The sequence below is a fragment of the Nicotiana sylvestris genome, chromosome 3 (assembly GCF_000393655.2).
Source record: "Nicotiana sylvestris chromosome 3, ASM39365v2, whole genome shotgun sequence".
Classification (NCBI taxonomy): domain Eukaryota; kingdom Viridiplantae; phylum Streptophyta; class Magnoliopsida; order Solanales; family Solanaceae; genus Nicotiana; species Nicotiana sylvestris.
In genome coordinates, this window is record NC_091059.1 from 64995970 (window position 1) to 65003673 (window position 7704).

A 7704-nucleotide genomic window follows, 5' to 3' on the forward strand; every position below is an offset into this window, starting at 1 on the left:
GGACCTCCAAAACCACTTCCAATCACACTCCTAAGTCGCAAATCACCTCCCGGAGCTAACCGAACCATCAGAATTCACATCCGAGCCCTCTAACTCATAAGTCAACGTCCAGTTGTCTTTTCCAACTTAAGCCTTCTTAAAAGAGACTAAGTGTCCCATTTCCTACCAAAACCACTCCAAATCAACTCGATCACACAAGATACGGATAACGAAGCATGAAGAAACAGAAAATGGGGAAAACAGGGCGGTAACTCATGAGACGACGTGTCGGGTCGTCACAAAGAGTGTCTATTCAAGACGGAGATAAAACCGAATTAATAAACCAATATATGGAAGAAGTAAAACGAAATTTTCTTCAAACCTTAAACCAATGTAAAAGGTCAGACACATCAATGCACAGTGAAACAAGCAATGATGATGCAGAAGAAGATTCTCAACCTATGATGACGGAAGGAATATTGTCTGATAATGCAATCAAAGAAGTGGAAGATTTCCTCCAAACGACGGAAAAATTAGAAAAAAGAGAAAGCGGGAAATAGTAAAGCCGCCGAGGACCCCACTAAAACAGTAAATATACTGTTTAGAACCCCACACAACAGTATATACATTGTTCCTAATAGTAGAAACACTGTATAAGGGACCCACATAGGGGACCCACTTTAATGTACATAGATTCCTTATGTTTTCTTTTTCTTTCTATAAGTAGAGGACCTCTCTCATTGGGAGAGGCATCAGAAAAATTCCCCTCTCTCTCTAAACTCTTCCATCTCTCTGTAAACCTCTCTCTACTGTAAATCTCTCTCAATTATAATTATTAGTCTGGAAGTAAATAAAGATCTTCTGTTCAACATCTTCAGGTCTTGCATCCCGGCCTTAAAGGTATTTGTTTATTTTATTTTATTGTATAGTATTTAAATTACTTTGTTTCTCTCCACTGCCGTGACAATGTCCGGCTAAGCGGATTCATATCTATGTTGAAGAACTAATTTCTCTTGCATATTAATCATGGAGAATCCTGACTCTTTCAAAATATAAAAGGATTTAATATAATTTCTTGGCTTGGTTCCAAGATAGTGGTACAGTCAACCCTGGTATTACTCTTATTGACTTTGCCTTAGTGGCTCCTTCTAGCCAGTTGTGACTCTAAAGCCCGCTAAAATTGTCAAAAGGTCTATCTCTTTCACAGTTAGAACCGCTAGACACATGGGCTCAATAAGAGTAGGTATCGAACCTAGACAGGCCCCTTGCTTGGGTAAAAGGATAAATCCTTCCATATAGTCATTAAAATTATAATAAAATTCCCGTATATTTCGAATCTTTACTGGTCGTGCGAACTACCACCAACCTTTAAAGGTACTTGATCAGCTAGATCTGGATGGCCGTGCGGACTACCGCCCGCCAATTAGATTCTGGTGCAAAATGGTATCAGAGCCTAGGAACTTTCATGGTAATTATGTAGTAGATCTGAACTATTCAACATAGATATGAAGCTTTTGAAATGGATCTGGGGGAAACAAGTACTAAAAGTACTAGACTTGAAGAGGTAGATATACCTCAAAACCTTGATTTGTTAAATAAATGGACGATTCCTAAAGTTTCTATAAAAACCATTTATTATTATGGTTGGTTTGATAAACTTTCTTCAAAACAATTGATAAAAATGGCTGAACAGTCTTTGGCATTAAATTCTTCTAAACATACTATTCATTTGTTAAACAAATACGATATAGATTTATATAAACATCATTATCATTACTTGCATATCGGTATGGTTCAAATTGCGTTTAAACTTTTAACCCTTAAAGGATTACTAGAGACCTTTTTAGCAACTCTTAGAGATGCTAGAAATATGAATTTCAGACAGTCTCTGATGAGTTCGATTGAATCTACTATGGCCTATGGTCCAGTATATTTTAATACTCAACCTAATTTGCAACTATCTCTTTCTGATGTTAATGTTCTTGATGCCTTGACTTTAAATGTGAAAACGCATGGTTATAATTATGTGTCTGGTTCTGAACTTATATGTTTATCTTATAGAATATATTTAAAATTATTGTCCACTTTAAATCCTTGATGCAAGTTATACGATACATCGGATCAGACCATATTAGTAGAAACCAATTTTGCAAGGTCCAAGGTCACTACTAGGAGACCTATTAGGTGGGAAGAAATTAATTTCCCAACAACTTGGACTTTAAATTTGGTTATATCCCCAAGTAAGACTACTAATGACTTGTCAAATACTGATTGTTCGCATGTTACTCAAAATTTGGATGGTAGGATTTGTATTCAATTTGATGATAAGTCTACTGTTTATAATAGACATTCGTTTTCTAATCATAGACTGTTACCTGCTATTCAACATATTTCTCCTATTGAGTCAGTTTATGGTCCAGCTCGTAATCGTGCAGCCTCGTTACATACTATCGCTACAAAGGTGAGTAATAAGTCTGTCGAAAGGGTTAAAGTTAACCCGCAAACAAATATTGTTCACGACAATGATAATATTTCTGATAAGGATATCCTTTGGTTTCCGAGATGGATTTTGACCCCAATAGTACTTAATGATTCCACACCAAATTGATTTTAGCCCACGTTCTCGAGCACGAAAATATATTCAAAAAGAATTTTTTATTGATAAATGGAGCCAGTTTAAAACTTGGTTTTTTTATGCTTACAGCAAAGATGATTTAAACAGTATTTCTCAAGAATTTTACGAAACTTGTGCTTTGCATAATCAAATTATGTATTTTGTTCCTTGGTTTATAACAACTTATTTGCCTCTTTATATAAAGGTGTTAGAAAGATCTTATAAAGATGGGAGTGGTAATATTACTAAAGCCATTTACCCTCCTAAGCCCCCTTTATTTTACCTAATAATACCGGTATTACCTTCACTGCTTTTCAAAAAATTTTTGATGATAATGTTGCAGCTGTTAGTATCGCAGAAATTAATAAATTGATTTCTCAAAATAATTATTTGGGTTTATATGTCAAAATTTTAGGAGAACATATCGGTTTTCTTGATAAAAAACTTGATGATTTTACTGTTTTAATAAAAGAAATGAGTACTAATAAAGGGCCAACTCATATTGCCTCCACTTCATGAAGCAAATCAATTGATCAAGCTATTCTTACTCATGTTCAAAGACCTCCTAAGATTCAGGATTTTAAATTTAAATCTCTTCATGACTTAGCACAACTCCTTGATAAAAAGCTTTCTGGTTTAAATATTAGACCAATTGATTTATCACAGAATTTTGCTGATAAAATTGAGACTGTTTCTGATTATAAAAATGAGATGTGGTCAGAGTTTAATAAACTCAAGGGTTTAGTTAAACCCAATAGTAGGTATGCTGACAAGCCTAGAATGAAAACTTACTATTATTCCCGTCCTACTCCTCAAGATGTGTTGATTGAGGAACGCGATTGGAATCAGACTAATACGTCTTACAGCGGTTCCGAAATTTGTGAATGGAATCTTGATGGTTTAACTGATAGGCAGCTAACTATTCTTGTACATAGAATTCTTATGTACTCAACTATCTGTAAAAGTGTTAAAAATACGGATAGAACTATTTGCAAAATGATTATTGCAGGTTTTACTGGCCAACTTCGTGGTTGGTGGGATAACTATTTATCCGTTGAAGAAAAGGCAACGGTTATTAATGCTACAGTCGTTGACGAAGGAGTTGATAATATAGGCATCGCTCTAGTTAAAGGTAGAGAAGATGTTGTTTATACCCTTGTCCTTACAATTCTAGAACATTTCAATAGTAGATTTACCAGTCGGCATGAGACCGTCTGTACTTTACTAAATGAGCTTAGATGTAAGACCCTTAATGAATTTAGATGGTACAAAGATACCTTTATGAGTAGTGTTATGGAACTACCCGAGAATAAATATGAGCATTGGAAAGCTAAGTTTATCGAAGGTCTCCCCTCCTTATTTGCTGAAAGAGTGAGAAAAGTATTAAGGGGTAGTTACGGTGAAATTCCATCATCGACAACTGAATTACAGGCTTTATGGTGACCATTTCCCTGTATACACCTTTTAACATAACTGCAGGGGTAGGTGGAGTCCCTGATATTACCAACTTGTTTGGCTCGGTTTTTTAAGAAGGAAATCTAAAGAATAAACCAAAGAAAAATATTTTTTTCTTAGTTGAACCTTCAAAACACTCAAAACAACATCAAAACACCAAATTATCGTCCCCAATAGCCTAGCCTCACCGGGCTCGAACTAACCAACTAGAGATTTATACCGCCTCCCATACAAAGCCTCATATGGAGCCATCTGAATACTCGACTAGTAGCTGTTGTTATAAGAAAACTCTGCAAGCGATAGAAACTGATCCCATGACCCTCCAAAATCAATGAAACAAGCACGCAAAATGTCCTCCAATATCTGGATAGTATGCTCGGACAGTTTGAACAGTAAGAGAGAAAAGTAGGATAGTATATTCTTTTGCCAATGATTAGATTATGTTACGAATGATTGGGGTCTCTTTTATATAATAGGGGAACCCCTTAATAAGGCACATTTCCATATATAGTAAAGAATCTTTTTGACCCTTTTTTGTGATCCACAATAATTAATTTTTTTATATATCAAAAAAGAATTAATTTTTTTTTCAAAGTTGTTATTAGAGTAAAGAGCGTAGAAGTAGTTTGTTATATTTTCAGTGAGCAAATTAAGATTAATATGGTCTACACTTAAAGTGGACCGCTTACGTATTATATTGGGGTTAAGAATTATACCTATGGAAAACTTATAGGAGTATGTACACAAGAAGGATTAAACTTGTGTAATGAGCTAAAGCTTTCTAGACAACTTAAGATAGATAAGCTTAAAGAGAGATCCCAATTAGGAGATTTTTGTACCCAGTTCGGTTTACCCGGAACTTCCACCCATAGTAGGAAAAAGAAAAATAGGTATCATAGGTATCCAAACCTTGATAGCCTGTATAAGAAAAAGAGGTCTAGATATAGATCTAAGGAAGAGCATGATACTAGAAAAGCTCATCGTAAATCTGCTCGATTTGCGAAGAATAGATCTAAGCGAGATCTTGCTGATATTAAGTGTTATAAGTGTGGAAATTTTGGTCATATCGCTCCAAATTGCAAGCTTCAAAAGCTGAAAACTTTAGAACTTGATGATGAGTTACGTGATAAGGTTTATAGCTTGTTATACACTTCTAGATCAGAATCTGATTATTGTTCTGAGACTGAGTCTGAAGCTGAAATTGATTTAATTGATTTATCTGATAGTAGTAAAGATATTGATAATACTTGCACTAATTGCAAAAGTGATAATTGTACTTGTGATGATGATGAATTTTATAAATTGCAATCACAATTTCAAGATTTAAATATGAAAACTATTACATCTGACAATGTAATAGAGCTTTTAAAAGAAGTTACTGATGAAAAACTTCGTGAAAAAATTATTGATCTAGCTGCAAGTTCTAATTCTAGTAATTCAAAACCTTTTGAAAAGCAAAAGAACGAATTTGAATATTCTACTTATTCTTTGTCGGAAATTAATAAATGTCTTCATAAGACCAGTTCGCCAAGTAGAGATACTTCTTTTGACAATTTAAAAGTCGAAATCGAAAATTTGAAGAGGAATATCAAGTCTCTTAAACAAAATCAAATGATTTGTGATCACCGAATTACCCAAATTGAGAAAACTAATTCTCAAACTGATTTTTCGACTGATTTTTCGGCTAAAAGAATTTCTGAATTTTCTAATGAAAAGGGAAAAGAAATTTCTGATAGAAATGATCCGATTGATGAAAAATCTGATATGTTTTTAGGAATGATGCAGATTGTAACTGCCCATAAATGGCACATTAAATGTACTATTTTGATTGATAATAATTTTTCTATAACTGATATAGCTTTGATTGATAGTGGGGCAGATGTAAGCTGCATTCAAGAAGGACTTGTTCCTACTAAATATTTTCAGAAAATCACTCATTTGGTAAAATTGGCTTCTGGTCATGCTTTAGATATAAAGTATAAATTACCAAATACTCGTATTTGCCAAAATAGAATCTGTATTCCTCTCTTCTTCTTTTTGGTAAAAAACCAATTATACCCTCCAATTATACTTGGAACTCCTTTTATTAATGTTATTTACCCTTTTACTCGCTTAGACTCGAAGGCTTTTGCTGCTACTTATCAAGATAAAGAAATAAGTTATTCTTTTGTTACAGATCCCGTAACTAGAGATATTAATACTCTGATTGATATGAAACTGAGACATGTTGATTCTTTGCAATTAGAAATTTTGAGTATGAATATATTCAATGCTCTACAATCTTCTAAAATCTAGCAAAAAGTTAAATTAATTACTGAACAGATGGCCGTTGATATTTGTGCTGATCATCCTAGTGCCTTCTGGAATCGAAAAAGGCACATTGTCACTCATCCTTACGAATAAAACTTCTCCGAGGATGATATTCCTACTAAATCTCGACCTTGCCAAATGAACGCTAAATTGGTCGAATTCTGCAAAAAAGAGATTGATAGTCTGTTACAAAAGGGGTTGATAAAACCCTCAAAATCTCCTTGGTCTTGTTCGGCATTCAATGTGAATAATGCTGCAGAAAAGGAACGTGGAGTTCCTAGATTAGTTATTAATTATAAACCTTTGAATAAGTATTTAAAATGGATTAGATACCCTATTCCAAATAAAAGGGACCTGCTTTCTAGGTTATATGACGCCAATATATTTTCAAAATTCGATTTAAAATCTAGGTATTGGCAAATTCAAATTTTTAAAGAGCACACTTATAGGACTGCTTTCAATGTTCCATTCGGTCAATATGAATGGAATGTCATGCCCTTTGGTTTGAAAAACGCTCCTTCTGAATTTCAGAAAATAATGAATGATATTTTCAACCCTTATCTAGATTTATCATCGTTTATATTGATGATATATTAGTATTTTCGAAAACTTTGGAGATGCATATTAAGCATCTTGATATTTTTAAGAAAATTGTTATACAAAATGGTTTAGTGATTTCTAAAAAGAAAATGAGTTTATTTCAAACTAATGTTCGATTTTTGGGTCATAATATTTGCCAAGGAAAGATTACTCCCATACAAAGATCGATTGATTTTGCCTCAAAATTTTCTGATGTGATTACTGACAGGACTCAATTACAGAGATTTTTGGGAAGTTTAAATTACATATCTCTTTATTATAAAAGTTTATCTCAGGATTTATCCCCTCTATACAATAGGCTGAAAAAGAATTATAAGCAGCCTTGGACTGACCAGCGTACTACGCTAGTCAAAAATATTAAACAACGGGTTAAGTCTTTACCTTGCTTAACTCTTGCAAATCCGGCATGACAGAAAATTATTGAAACAGATGCGTCCAATATTGGCTACAGAGGGATTTTGAAACAAGTAAATCCCAGCAATAAGAGTGAATATCTAATAAGATTTCACTCTGGAAAATGGACTGAAGCCTAGAAGAAATATGCTACTGTGGCTCATGAAATGTTGATTATTGTTAAATGTGTTTTGAAATTTCAAGACGATTTATATAACCAAAAGTTTTTAATAAAAACTGACGCTCAATCCGTTAAATATATGTTTGACAAAGATTTCAAACACGATGCTTCAAAACTAATATTTGCTAGATGGCAGGCTCAACTAGCGCCTTTTGATTTTGAAATTCAGTAC

General features: G+C 33.7%; 1 pseudogene; it reads left to right on the forward strand.

The window, feature by feature from the left end:
- Nucleotides 1-392: 392 nt before the first annotated feature.
- LOC138887475 (uncharacterized) lies at nt 393-7491 on the forward strand (annotated as a pseudogene).
- The last annotated feature ends 213 nt before the right edge of the window (nt 7492-7704 follow it).